At 44.9% G+C, this 15,153-nt stretch overlaps 1 long non-coding RNA gene across 2 annotated transcripts in view; it reads left to right on the top strand.

Annotated features, from left to right (window-relative positions):
• Positions 1-5,121: 5,121 nt before the first annotated feature.
• Positions 5,122-15,153, top strand: part of LOC123852558 (uncharacterized) — a 50,146-nt gene continuing 40,114 nt past the window's right edge. For both annotated transcript variants that reach the window (XR_006792920.3, XR_010407505.1), the window contains exons 1-3: positions 5,122-5,602; positions 6,040-6,264; positions 12,049-12,155. This is a non-coding gene — a long non-coding RNA (uncharacterized LOC123852558). The remainder of the gene's footprint in view (positions 5,603-6,039; positions 6,265-12,048; positions 12,156-15,153) is intronic.

Genomic DNA, 15,153 nt, shown 5'->3' with positions numbered 1-15,153 from the left:
CCTACATATTTCTTCCAGTATCTCACTTTCACTTAATTTTGTTTATGACATTTTTTGTTATATAGAAATTAACTTGATGTAAGCAAAATGATCAATGTTTTCTTCCTTACTTTTTCGTCCTTTGTGTCCCAAGAAGATCTTATGGCTTTCAAGTTCATAAAAACAGTTCCCAATGTTTTTTCTAGTAGTTTATAGTTTTGGGCTTTTTAAAATATATTTGACTCAAAGATCCATCTGGAGTTTATTTGGGTCCACCGAAAAGTACTGGTCTTTTTTTTTTTTTTCTTCTCCACATAGATGGCTAATCGTGTCAGCATTGAAGATGTTGTTTCTTTCCTAAAACTTGAGAGGCTATTTCCATCATAAACCAAATTCCAGTATATTCTTGGGCCTGATTCTGTACTCTCTACTTTGGTTTATCTATTGATCTACTGAGGGCTGCCCCCACCCTGTTCTGCCACCTTATACTGATACATGGATAGTTAATCCAACATTTTTCCTGTCCCATTATCAGTGAAGCAAGTTCTTTCTCCGTCATAGCCAAAAAACACCAACAAGGCATGTCTCTGGCACGCAGCTCCCATCCAAGGCAGTGGTGAGAGATTTGCTACAAGGACTTAAACCCACCCAAGCAGCCACGCGACCCTTCTCCGTCCGCTTCCACTGCTGCAGCCCAAATTCCGGTCACTGAACTACTCCTTAAAATAAAGCTCAGCTGTAGATGGCACACCTGTTTTGGATTAGTTACAATAAGTCAGGATCTGTATTTATTTCAGTTGCCGGACAGGTGAGGAACAGGCTGCCTTTAGAGCAAGCCAAGTAGAAAGCAGAGAAACATCGAAATCATGAGGGGTTTTTCTCCCTCTTAGGGCAAAGGGGTTACACTTGATAAGCCCGACACTTCCTGTTACGTCCAGAATCCTGTGATTCTTTATGGGAACACCTCAGGTGGTAGTATTCACTCGAGATCGCGGTCTCATGAAGCCCATGGTTGGAACTGTACTGCCCATGAGAACCACCTCCAGCGCTGGTTCCACGTGCCGATTCAACAAGCCTGAGGTAAAATTGAGAGATCTAAACATGCACCATAGCAGGTGAATCTGGTGCAAATAACCCAGGCCCTCCGGGGGGAGCCGCACTGCCCTGAGCCCCGAGCAGAGGCAGGCCGTGGGCCCCGGGGCGTCTTGTGCTCCAGCACGGGATCTGTAACGGGTTACCCCTCTGAGATGGGTGAGTAGGGGAATGACGTCGCTGTGATGTAGATGCTGCATGGGTTCCTACGTGGTCTGTCCTAGGCCAAGGGGCCCCCGAAGCGCTGGGGTCAAGTAGAGAATCTTTTTTTTTTTTTTTTTAAAGATTTTATTTATTTATTTGAGAGAGAGCGAGAATGAGAGAGAGCACATGAGAGGGGGGAGGGTCAGAGGGAGAAGCAGACTCCCCGCCGAGCAGGGAGCCCGATGCGGGACTCGATCCCGGGACTCCAGGATCATGACCCGAGCCGAAGGCAGTCGCTTAACCAACTGAGCCACCCAGGCGCCCTCAAGTAGAGAATCTTGAGCTGGAAAGGGAAGAGCCTTCAACTCAACTTTTGCACGGGCAGCAGAAACTCTAGGCGTATTTGAATAAAATTAAAAATGAGGCCTGTCCTGCACTCCTCTCTCCTGAGATGGGCACTTTAGGCCGGTGGGTCTGAGGCCAGGTTGCACGCCCCCTCCCAGGCCCAGCCACGCTGGCGTGGAGATCCCCTTCCTGTCCCTGCGGCCTCAGCACCCTCCCACTTGCCTAACATGAGGGCTGCCAACGTTTCCACGCAGTTATCTGGTGTAGTTTAAATATCTGCCCTAGCAACCCACGGCCAACCTGGGCTGCCTCCCTGGACCGTCCAAGGGGACTTCCTGCACACATTTTTTTGCTTCTGTCTCTGGTTTTCCAATGACCAGTTTGTGAAGCGACCTGCAGGGAACGCTATTTTCCCCCAGAAGCCCTGATCATTGAAAGGCTGTGATTTTCGCAGAATAGGAGGTATTTCCGGAATGCATATATGTCACGAGAACAGCAACATCTTCTGGGTGGCGAATACCCACTGCCTGTTTCAAAAGTAGTACTGAATAACCTGGTGCTGGGCTCCTCAGTTAAGATTGGAGGGAAATCTGGGGCAAGGGGCTCCCGACTCACTGACAGAGTGCTTTCATGAGCTGTATAAACTTCAGCTCCCTGCAGGCTGCAGCCCTGCTCTTCGGGTCTTCAACCTGGAGCCTCCCAGGGCGACCCTTCCATTCCACTAAGGGCTGCAGGTCTACAAGCCTGAGCCCTAGGACCCTAGGACTACTGACGTCAGAACTTCCGGGGGTGGAGCCTAGGCATCTCTACATTTAGAAAATAACAGGGATGGTTCTAAAGCACAGCTAAGATTCTCAAATTTGTGGGTACAGAGAACCATCCGGGAGCTTTTAAAACCCCCAAGGCCCAAGCCACACTCAGACCAAATTACATCAGAATCTCTGGGGGCCAAACTCAGGAATCAGACTGTGTTAGGGTCCCAGCCAGCCAGCCAGACCTCTGGGTTAGGGTCTTTTCTAATCTGAGAAAGATCTCCCCTCTGTAGACCAGAGCTTCTGGAACTTCAGTGTGTATATGAATCACCCAGGAATCAGGTTAAAATGCAGATCCTGATTTCACGAGGCTGGGGCAGGGTTTGAGGGTCTGTACTTTGACAAGCTGGTCTGCAGACTGCACTGTGAGTAGCAGGGCTGGAGGTTCGAGTGAGTCTCCACTGATTATTTAACAATCGTTGAGTACAGTTAACCGCGGAGAGCCAAGGCACCAGCGGATCCTGCAGGTGCAGGGCAGTAACGGTATTTGGCAGAAGTGGCACGGTAGGCTTCGTGATTAAAAACAAAACAAATGTTTGTGTTACTTGCCGGGTCAACCGCAGGGTGGTGTTGACAAGAGGCCTGACTGCTGCTTGCTAAGAGTTGAGTAATTATAAACTTCGGCCCTTCCTATCATCGGTAGAGAGCTGGCTTATCCCCGTTTGAACAGTTGTTATTGGGGAGGGGGTGCATTTTATTATGCAGATGAACTCAAATCTCAGGTTGCTCTGTCCCAGAGATGAAAACTACGTTACAAGGAGGTTTAGATTATCTGCTCGATATTTTCCTTTTTTTTTTTTTTAAAGATTTTATCTATTTATTAGAGAGAGTGCACACGCAGGGGGAGGGGCAGGCAGAGGGAGAAGCGGGGTCCCCACCGAGCAGGGAGCCCAAAGCAGGACTCTATCCCAGGACTCCGGGATCATGACCTGAGCTGAAGGAAGACGCTTAACTGACTGAGCCACCCAGGTGTCCCTGCTTGATATTTTCCTATGCTAAAAAATATATCTATTTACTGGAGACCTACTATGTGTCCTGCCCGTGACTGGATGGCCATGCCCATTTCAAGCTGCCATATACTGTGTTATTGTACCACCTGCCTAGCTACTAGGCTGAACTCCAATTAGCATGAAGTTTCACACTGCATTTATCACACAAGCCCACACAGATGATAAATTTTGAGAGATCTTCATGCGCGTGTGTGCGTGCGCACACACACAAGTAAAACTGGGAAAATCTGAATAAGATCACTAGATGGTATGAGTATCAATATCTTGGTTGTGACATTGTGCTATAATGTTACAAAATGTTACTGTAGGGGAAACCGGGGCAACGGGTATAACGATCTCTCATGCTGTTTCTGACAACTGTGTGTGCATGTACAATTATCTCAATGAAAATTTCAATTAAAAAAGGTATAAAACCACTCACAGCCAGCCCTCGGTATGTCTTTAATATGGGGGAAAAGGACAGAGTATTAAGGAAGTAAATAACAGGGAGGCCTGGCTGGGTCAATCAGTAGAGAATGCAACTCTTCATCTTGGGGCTGTGAGTTTGAGCCCCGTGTTGGGTGTAGAGATTAATTTTAAGTAAAAATAAAATCTTTTTTAAAAAAGTAACCAAAATAAAAATAACACTCATTAAATGTTAACTGCAAAATAGGTACTATGATAAGCATTTTTCATGCAAGACTTTAATCCTCACAACACTCTATAAGGTATTATTATTATTATTATCATTTCTGTTTTCTGTTTTAGATGAGGAAACTGGGCCTGGGAGAGCTTAGGTCGTTTTTCCCAAGGTCACAGAATCAGAAAGTAGTAGGGCAGGACCCAGACTCAGGTCCAGAGCCTTACACAGAGTATGCGAACAAGAATGCTGGGTTTCTGTGGAAAGAGAAATCATAGTTAGGGATGAGGATTGTGCTTCGGGGGTGAGGTGCATCTGAAGTACCTTGCAGGATCTTGGCCTTGAAAGACGAAAGGAGCTGATCTGGCAACAAGCCAAGCGAGGGCATTCCAGGCAGGAAGACAGAAGAAACACCACACACCTGAGAGAAAGTTTCGTTCTCCAGATGAAGAAACTGGTGTGTTTGTCTGCTTTGCCACTCAGAGGCAGATGGAAGCAATATGGCAGAGGGTCTTGAATGTTAGGGGAATGTGGTAATGTCTTCCTGGGTCTAGGCAGCGATCTGGGAAAGCTAACAAGGCACTGATGAGGCCAAGGTTATGTGTGAATCGCCAGCATACACAAAGGAACCCAAGTGCAAGGTGTTTACACTTTACTACAAAATAATCCATTCCCAGGGCCCAGAGAGCAATGGAAGCAATTTGGTAGTGGAAAATTGGTACGTGAAGAGAACCAAAGAAAGTATTTATGACACCAAAGGCCATAAAGTGGTTGAGACCAATGATCATTACGGAATTAATGGAATTAAATCTTGTCTCATGTGGCTACTTATTCTTTCAATTCTTGAGTGCCTACTATGTGGCCAGCATGATTCCAAGGACATGGGACCTATCCATGAATAAAATACAGTGACCAAACTCCCTGCTGTCAAGGAGCTCACCTGCTATGCTTAGTGTTGATTCCTGATCAGGAAGGTTCTTAACTCTCAAAACCTAAGATTATACTTTCATACTGTACACTTGAGATCCCACGACCCCAGAGAGAAATGCAAATCTCTCTGGGGTGCAGCTGGGCAGTGATGCAGAAGGACAGACAGCACTTCTGATTTAAGAGTGAGGATGATCTTACCCCAGCGTGGCTAGAAGGAAACTTAAGATGGGCAGGTCGTCAGGCCTTGCCTCTGAGTTGGCTCATAAAAGCAAGAGCAAAACCAAGGTGAAGGATTGGCAGTGTGATCCTTGAAGATGATTCAAGTTAGCCTGGGGTACCCTCTCTGTTTTCCACTCCAAACTGGGATTAACTTTGGAATCTTCCATAAATGGAGAGAAACTGGGGGCTTTCCAATCCTAGCCTGGGTAAATACTATTTCCACACAAATCAGCACAAGATGGTCTTACATTGTAAAAGCAGGAGGGGAAGACAGGAGGTAAATACACCTGCAGATCTATGTTTAGGCAGGAGATATTCTATAATATAGCCTTGTTCTTCAAATGCAGAATTAGAGGTATGGACTTTTCCTCAGAATGCTAAAATATACAGATGAAGACAACCTACTAAAAGATACGCTGATGGTCACTGTTTCTACAAAAAGACACCTAAAGGTAAGTGCATCAGGCAAGAGTCAAGAGTGGGCAGATTTATGAATATTACCCCCCAACCAAGGATTTTTAACCATTTCGAATTTTAAGATCCCACAAGCGTCAGGTGTCTGAGAATAAATATTTAAAATGTCTTTTTGACTTATCGAAGGATTCACCAACTTTTTTTTCAGCAGTACTTTTAGAAAGTCTGATTTAGCTCCCAGGGAGCTTCTCATGCTTTTGTGTCACATTTAGAATGATATTTAAGCCCTTTGCTGTAAATTTGGCTTATATTGTCTATGCATGTAAGGGACATAGGCATCTCCTACAGTTAGTAACTTTCTACATGGATAAAAGAATTTGCTCTCACTATGCCCCTGGCCCTGGGGCAGAATTTTCCCGCTTTAGTTAAGGGAAAATAAATGCCACAGATACAGAGCTCCTATTTCTAACTTCAGGTTGCACAGAACCGCCCCTGGATCTCCAACTTCCATTCACGTTTCTGGTCACCCTTGAGTGAGAGGCTGGCTCTGCTACTGAAAACAGCCAAGTGAGAGACAGCCCAACTACCTGCAGAATGCAAGCTTCCTAAAAAGTCACCTTTATGGGTCTGAGGTTATTGCTGGAGTCATGCCACAAAACACAAAACACGCACCTCAGACCCGGAGCCGATAGCTGGAGAGGTGAGTGTGTGGGAGTGTACAAGCAAGAGTCCCACAAGAACTTTGATGGAGACAAGAATGTGCACCAGACAGACGACTGTGGTTCCCGAGATGGCCCATTTTATTTAGCTGCATGGAGCTTGCTGCTACCAGGACTCCCGATCTCAGAATTCAGTTTAGGGTGCAAGCCGAGGATGACAAAGGGGGCTCCTTCCTTTAGCTCCTCTCATTGTTGGCAGTTGAGGAAGCTAGATATTGTCTCCCCCAGTGGTGGGTCTAAAACTAACATTGTCACCAGCCTCCTCCCCTCCAAGTATTCTTCCTTGGCCACTTTACCCCCCTCACCCCCCCCACCTTTAATCAGGAAGATAATTTGCCCAGTGAAATGCTCAATGTGGATAAACAACTGTAACAAGGTACTTAGCTGAGCCAGGAAGAGCGTTTTATGAATAGAAAAGGAAATGCTATGTGTACTGACATGAAAAAATTAACACTGCAACTTCATTTTGTATTAACCTTTGGCTAAACCACCTCCATAAACCTATCCTGGGCAGGCATCTGTGGTCATTGGCATGTGATCACCCCAGTGGTAGGTGTTAAACAACCAAATAGCATAAAGCTGGCTCTCCTGCAAAAAGTAAAGTATAAATGTGACTTTTATGGGGCAGAGAATTTGCTCAGGAAAAAGCTACCTCAGATCTGGAGATTTTTAGATTGGCTACTTTATGACTGGGTCTTTAGAAACCAATGTATTACATGTTTACTTTTTCATAGCTAGAGTTCAGTAACTGAATGCATTTGGGAATATTTCATTTTCTTTGGAGTATGTCCAATCTGTAAAAACAACACTAGGTTCCTACTCTGAAGTTGGGGGGAGAGAGAACACAGGTCTAGTAAGAATAATTGAATAACTTTTCTTAGGTAGTTATCTACAAAAATAAAGTCTTGACCATACAGCACAACATCAGTCCAAAACCCATTCGGGACCGTTTAAAATTAAAAATACAAGAAATTCACATATCAAACACAATATCTTTTGTGCCCTATTTCTTTTAATTCCATCTCTTTCAAATAAACCCCCCACAATCAGTAATAGGGTGAAACAAATTTATTTCCTGGCAGTGTTTCCTTAGCCTCTTTCATACTTTGTGATCTAAGAAAAACAAAACAAACATTCGTTCACGAATCCACTTTGACTTTTGGGCACAGAAAACCAACTCTGTCCCCCTTCTCCAGCACCGTGAAAGCGGACTCTACAAATCACTGAGACACACCAAGATCTTTCATTTTTACGATGAATTCTGATTAAAGCCAGCACTTACCGTTTTCAAAGGGCTCCTGAAAAATGACCACAGAGAATTTTTTTTTCCCTTTTAAAGTCTTCACCCAACACATTTGCTTGAAAAACGTTCTGAATAGGGACATGGCCTGGTAAAACACATGCAGTCGACAAAATATCGAATTTCTTTTTCCAGCTGTCTGGAATCCCATTAGTGCCTCTCACTTCTGTCTTTGGCTATAATTAGGATGGCTTAGGGTTTATCTGGGCCTTTTTTCAAAACCAGATCTCCTTCCCAGCAGCAGCGGTTACTCCTAGCTTCTGATTTACACTGTGGTACGGTGATCGTGAATATAAAGGGAAGACACACACACACACACACACACACACACACACCTTCCATCTAGTAATTTTTAAAAAAGAGGAGCCTTACCTGAGGATGAGCCCTGCAGTCTGGAGCTCTGCTCGTTTCAAGTAGGTTCTGGACCGGTACCCCTTCTCCCGAGAAGCCTGAGTTCCCTCCTCGGGGCAGTGAGCCCGGGGCAGTTTGCAGGGGTTTTGCTTCTTGCTTGGTTTTGGCTGCAGCGGCAGATTCTCCTTCAGGGAACTGGGAATTCCACTCGGCAGCTTGTACTCCGGCATGAGAACCGTCTCTTTTATCACTCTGGGTTAGTGGGTGCTTAACAGGTTCTTTGGGATAGAGGAGATTAAGGGTGCCTTCTGTTGCGCTTTCTTTCCGGTTGGAGCTCAGCTTTTTGGGTTTTCCTCTCATGCCGGGCCGCCTCACCCTGGCAGGTTTCTCTGAGCCCCTCTTGGTCAATGAACCCTCATCCCTTACTTTTTCCTCGGCTGCGATCTCCAACCACTGGTTCGCCCCTGACTTTTCTAACTCACCAGACAAGCGCTTCATCGCCGTCTCTATCACTGCTTTATCCATGTTTAGCAGATTGTCACTGGTGAATTCCTCTCCTCCCTGGTGGCTGTCTCTGGTTTCTCTTCGAATTCCTGGATAATCATTTTCAGCGGCCTCAGAAGCAGTGGGTGGTTTATATCTCCCCTGGTCTGTCACAGTAGACGTTGTGTCCCGGTGAGGTCCCAAAGTCAGAATCATCCCCGTTTGCAGGGATGAGGGACTGTGGGTGGAGGCTTGGCTGCTCCTCACCCCCACTTCTTGGGGTTGTGAGTGATAACCACAGAAGCCAGTGGTGGCATCCATAGGCCTGGTGTCATCCGACACCCAAGGCCCACAACCCATTTCACTGAGGAGATGCTCACACCCACCCAGGCAACACGCACTGAATTCCATCTCTTCGTCATCGCTTTCTAATAAAAAAACATGCTCAGTCCCCTGCAGGTTCCTTTGCCAAACTGCATTAGAGTAATCTGTCATAACGTCGGAACATTCCAGATACTCTAGGTCATCATCTGAAAACTCCTCGGTGCAGGTTAGGGTTATCTCTGGGCAAAGTTCATAGTCACTGTCAGAGTCTTCGCTGGACACCTGTGGGCTGACTTGCTGCTTGATCGTGGCCCTGTCCCCTGGGCAGACAGATGCGGTCGCCTCCGACAGGGGCCGGCTGAAGCTGATGTATTTCTGCACTTTGGGCTCCGCTTGCCCAGAGTCTGAGACTTCCTCATGAGGGCCATCACTGTTTAAGGCACCATCCGTTAGCCTCGATACTTTGGAATGCACGGTCCTGTGGCAAGAGATGTTTTGTTTAGCGGGAATATAACTTGAATTAGAGAAAAGCAACCCATCTGCAACCTCCTCTGCATCATCCGGATCATGAGCCTCTTCCGTTGGCCTCGTTCCTTTAACATCCAAGGGATTTTCAGGACTGGAGGCCCTAGTGCCCCTATTGACCAAAAACTGGAGTGAGCATAGACAGCTGAGTTTGGAGGAGAGGGCATCAGCTGACATGGGAGTACCTGCAGAGATACTTTCTTCCCCCTTGCAAGGATGTTCTTTCTCATCGAGCTGATTTGTTTTCTCCTGTGCACATGCCTTTGTTGCATGTTTCCAGCCCGTGCCCCCGCCATCTTTCGGGCTGGGAGAGAGCTCTGGGTTCTCTGCTGAGCACAGGACTTCAACAGACGCAGAGCAGCAAATCATTCCGGAACAGTTTTTAGCGGAGATTTGGTAAACAGCAGCGTCATCTGGGGTACAGCTAGGAGGAAGAGAATACACAGGTAAGTTTGCCGGGTTTGGACGGACATGCCAACCTTTCTCATGTCATGGCACACAGAAAACCACCATGGTTTTTGCTCCCCCCGCAAAGAGATCTGTGGTCTCCCTGCAAAGGGGCTCGTGGTCAGAGGCAACCAGCTCGAGTTCCAGTTGCCCTCGAGCTGAGAACCCAGGAAGCTCAGCATTTTCCCTTAGAACTTTCCACAATATTACCCCAACTTGAAAACTGCTGAGAATTATTCAGATGAATGGGGAAGCTTCCAGTATTCTAGTTCCTTCTTCTCTCCTTTTAAGTCTTTTTTTATGCTATGGGAATTTGAAAAAAAAACATCATTTTCTGGAGTGAGACATGGTACACAAACAACTGAAGAATTCGACCCCCTGCAGTGGAACAGCATAAGCAATAACTCTTTTTAAGCCTGTGCTGAGAAGGCAAGGTTCTTGCCAGGAGGCTGTAAAGGTACCACACTGGGATTATGTGTATGAAGAATGGTGCCATTTCTCTTCATTTTACATGACTATGAAGCCTAAACCCCACCCCATGAGCCCCTCTGGCTGGAAACCCATGTTCACATGCCATCCTGACTTACACAGGCCAAGTCAGGTGTTTGTCTTGGGCCCAGCAGGGAAGAAACTGAATCCTGGATCATGCTGAGCCTGCTCTCCCTGCTCCAGGAGAGATGGTATTCCTGTGGCCCCTCCCTTTATTGACTCAAGTCTAACAGGCTTTGCTGACCTTTCCCACTAGGGCCTCCAGGCTCTGCAGTCCCAATAAAAACTTGTAACACTTGCTTTATAATTTGCACTGCTTTATTCATTTGACCTCAGTGTAGCTATAACATTGCTGGTCTCACTAGATGCATTATCCAGCTCAGAAGTCAATCAGCATTTTCAGAAGGCAGGAGCTGTGGTCTGGCCAGAATTAGAGGTGATGTTTAGATATTTATTGACTGATTTACATAAAATGTGCACCAATATCTAACCTAGAAGGGTCATTGTTAGACACTCAATGGCACACAGTCTTTCTTACTCGCTTTCTTCTCGCCGAAGGCGTCCCTCTGTCTCCCCAAGCTCATATGTGCTCATAAGCCCTCAATAGTTGGGTGCTTGGGGCACCTGGGTGGCTCAGTTGGTTAAGCGTCTGCCTTCGGCTCAGGTCATGATCTCAAGGTCCTGGGATCGAGCCCCACATTGGGCTCTCTGCTTAGCAGGGAGCCTGCTTCCCCCTCTCTCTCTGCCTGCCTCTCTGCCTACTTGTGATCTCTCTGCCTCTGTCAAATAAATAAATAAAATCTAAAAAAAAAAAAAATAGTTGGGTGCTTGCTCACACACACCTCATTTTCAAAAATCATAGACTAATTCCAATTTTGTTAATATCTTGGTTTTTAATAATCTGGTTCCCAAGTAGAAGCCAATCAGGGGTGGCTGAGGCTGGCCACAGCTGATATTCGGATTTGTCTTGGCCAACAACATGCGGAGACTGAAATTTAGGGTAACTTTCTAGAGGAAAAGTACCTGCCCCTCCTGTCTACAAATGAGAAAATCAATGTGAAGGGGCTTGGCAAAGCAGAAACTTTATGCCACATATATTCTATAAGAATGTGGAAGTGCTAAAATGATATTTACATGGTCTGATAGAGACATTAGCTAACACTGCTATGGCAATCATAAATGCATCAAATCAATATGCTGTACACCTTAAAACATACACAATGTTGTATGTCAAATATAACTCAATTTAAAAAAAAAAATGTGAGAGTGCTGAGACCAGATTACCTTGGGTTCTCAAGAAGTGTGCAGAAGAAGCATCAGGAAACTCTATTTAAAATTTTTGAATCAGAATCCATGGGTAAAAGCCCCGAGAATCTGCTTTTAAAGATTCTAAACAGGGGCGCCTGGGTGGCTCAGTCGATTGAGCATCCGACTCTTGATTTCGGGTAGGGTTGTGTTAGAGCCCCGTGTTAGGCTCCCTGCTCGGTGGGGAGTCTGCTTCTCCCTCTCCCTCTGCCCCCCCCAAATAAATAAATAAATCTTTAAAAAAGAAAAAAAGAGATCCCAAACACATTCTGCTACAAATTGTCCTGGGCCCACCCTTAGAGACAGCCTCATCCTCATCCTCATTACTTACACGTAGGTCTCCTCAGTTGAGCTGAATTAAAGCTGAATGAAGAGAAAGAGGCCTTCGTTTGAGCTTCACATGGCCCACACCACTGCCCGCTTGCCTCTTTTCCATTAGTTCTTGGAGACCTGGCCTCAGATAGGAACTTACAAGGAGCATAGAATAGTACCGTGGGCTACTGGGAAATCCCAAGTAATTCTGATTTCCTGATTTATCCAGACATGATCCCTATGCCAGAGAAACCACCTGCCCCGCAAGTACCAAGCCTTGTGTGGAAAGAACAGAAAGGGAGAGAAGGAAATAAGGTGGAGAGGCCAAAGGACCAGGTAAGAAAGCATTCAAGGTGGGGAACAGGGATGGTTCTCAAGAACCAAGGATGGAAAACCAAAGAAATTTTAGAAAAAATATCGAGAAAATAATTGGGTTAAATATATTTCACTTCTGAATGACTAAATAAGCAAATGGGAGAACGTTATGATTTAGTAATGTATGATTTTATGGAGTATGTGTTTCAGCCAATAGAAGATTTAAATCATCGTATGTCTACTAAAGAGGAAAAAGCATAACTGACCTCTCAGAAGTTAATTAAGTAGAGTTCTTCTCACCGGCTAATGACCTCTTTTCAGAGACTTATGGTTTGTGGTTGACACGTCCTTGATCATTATCTCTAAGCATCTTAAAGAAGAGAGGGAGAACATTCGGCCAGGAGCACTACATTTGTTGAATGTCCCCTCTAGTAAACCATGTGCGTGTTGTTCCCTGCATGCAAAATTGAGGCTCAAAGGGGTTGACTAATTTCCCCGAAGTGACAAAGTTGGTAAGTGGTGGAGCTGGGCTAGGAAACCAGAGCCTTCCACTCTGAAGCCGGGCTCAGTACGTCATGTTAGAAAACTCCCATTCAGAAAAAGGAAGTGACAGATGTAGAGCAATCATTTTTACAAATGTTTCTGTCCTAAGTGTTCATCTGCATCGGTCAACTGACACACTCTTGAAGACTTTGTTCTGGTGCCCGGTATTATGTTGAGTGCCGAGCAAGAGTCAAGGAGATGCATGCCACGTCATGTCCAGCGCTAAAATGACTGAAAGTCTACTGGGGGAAATAGTCTGAATTTCTGTGAGAACCTTGTAGGTCAGTTCTGTGCTAAGTTGTCAGGTGGAAACTGGAAGAGCAAGGGAAGCTCAAAGAGGGGACTCCAGTAGGAGCAGCTAAAATGGTGTGAGTAGTGCTGGGCTTTAGAATCTGCAAGATGCTGGCAGAGTGACCTGTGTGCCCCACAGTATTTGACAGGAATGCAAAAGCTTCCCGGAAGAAATTCCCTGAACAATTAATTGTATTCCCTCCTGCATATCTTTCCTTTTGGAGGAAGGAAGCAACAGCATTCCTCCCCCTTGCTGTGAAAGTCTTGCTAGAGTACTCTACGTTCTTTCTAAATTAATCATTTCCATATTAAAGAAAGAGAGGCACATGTGACCTTAAGTGGATGGGGCTTCTTCTGGGCTTGAACCTCCTGGGTTGGTCTAAACCAGAGGTTCTTAAATATTTGGGCAGCAGGACCCCTTTATACACTCTGAAAAACAATTGAGGACTCCCAAGAATGTTTGTTTATGAGGGTTATATCTATCAATATTTACCATATTAAAATTAAAACTGAGAGGGGCACCTGGGTGGCTCAGTTGGTTAAGCGACTGCCTTCGGCTCAAGTCATGATCCTGGAGTCCCGGGATCGAGTCCCACATCGGGCTCCCTGCTCAGCAGGGAGTCTGCTTCTCCCTCTGGCCCTCTTCCCTCTCATGCTCTCTGTCTCTCATTCTCTCTCGCAAATAAATAAAATCCTAAAAAAAAAAAAATTAAAACTGAGAAAAATTGATAATGTTTATTCATTTAAAAATAACAAAAATAAGCTCATTACATGTGAGCATGGAGAGCATTTATTTACATGCTACCTATATTTTTCCTAAACAAAGTAAAATTTCATAAGAATGGCATTGCTTTACATTTTTCACACATCTAATATCTGGCCTAATAAAAGACAGCTTTTTTTTTTTTTATCTGCTTCTGCATTGTGACGCAATACTTTGGTCTGGTTGAAGTATAGGGAGAAAATCTGGCCTCGTGCAGATATGCAGTTGGAAAAGGAAGAGTATTTTAATAGTCTTTTCATATGATTGCAGATAATCTTCATTACTATACAAAGAGTGGTTGCAATGTGGAATCTGAAACCCTATCATCTAGTTACATAAAATCCATTCATCTAGACTGCATTTTACATGCATTTTTACCCATATGTGATTTTGTAACATCATGTATTGTTCATCTGGAGGAACTTGGTTCATGAGATCTTCTAAACATTACCACATTTCATTATATAATATTTTTTAAAAATCACATTAATTAATATTCCTACTGATCTTTCCAGAATAATTTGGAAGTACTGGCAAACTGTCAAGCTTCTGATGAAGGATACAAGTTTTTGAAATTTCTAGTTAGGGAAATAATACCAATATTAATTGATCATAACTGTGTAAGTCAATTCTGTGCTAAGTTGCTTGGTAGCAATGGAAAGATGGAGGACATCAGTAAAATGGCAGAGTAAAGACTTCTGAAAATTTTCTCCTCCATAAAAGCAACAAGAATGCTGGCAAAATGTGTCCGAATCAACTTTTTCAGAATTCTGAAAAATAACCAAGGACAATCTGAGGGGGATTTATTCAAGATAAATGACTGAATCTCAGGAAGAATAGCAAATTTTCTGGTGTTGTAACTTCCCCTGTCCTATCCCTCACCCCCACCTCCATGGAGTCCTGTAAACCAAGTGTTCACAATCATGGTGAAAATCAGCAGTCTGGCAGCCACAGAAGGGGCAGAACACGGTTGAAGCAACTCCAAAGCCCCCATTCCCAGGGAATTGTCATCTGATCTGTCTGCTGGCTCCCTGATCACACGTACAAGACTGTGTTTATGTGTCCTGATTCAGAGTTCAACTAGACTGAAGAACATTTTCCCTGAAACATTTGTCAGGAAAAAAATTCAGAGGCAACTGTTTAACATGATGGCTGCCTGAGGCGGTGGATAACTGGCAAGACAAACAACAGGCTAACCAGAAAGATTAAAAGGGAAAGCTAGGGAATGAGATGTCCATAGGGGGCATTGAAAAGCTCCAACATGTTTCTGGGAATCGAGAAGGCCATGCACATGTGTATGGCTGTGAGCATGTCCACGGCTGTATGCATGCTCAGGAAAGACCTGAGAAGACATTAAGCTCTCAATTCTAACTGACCTGAAGGCTTCGTGCTAGCAGGAAGTGAAGGCTAAGACAGAGTTCT

This window comes from Mirounga angustirostris, unplaced genomic scaffold (assembly GCF_029215605.1).
Source record: "Mirounga angustirostris isolate CCGP_5_RB_7025 unplaced genomic scaffold, mMirAng1.0.hap1 SCAF_14, whole genome shotgun sequence".
Classification (NCBI taxonomy): Eukaryota; Metazoa; Chordata; class Mammalia; order Carnivora; family Phocidae; genus Mirounga; species Mirounga angustirostris.
Note: the sequence above shows the minus strand (reverse complement) of the source record. Positions and strands in the feature narration are given on the sequence as shown.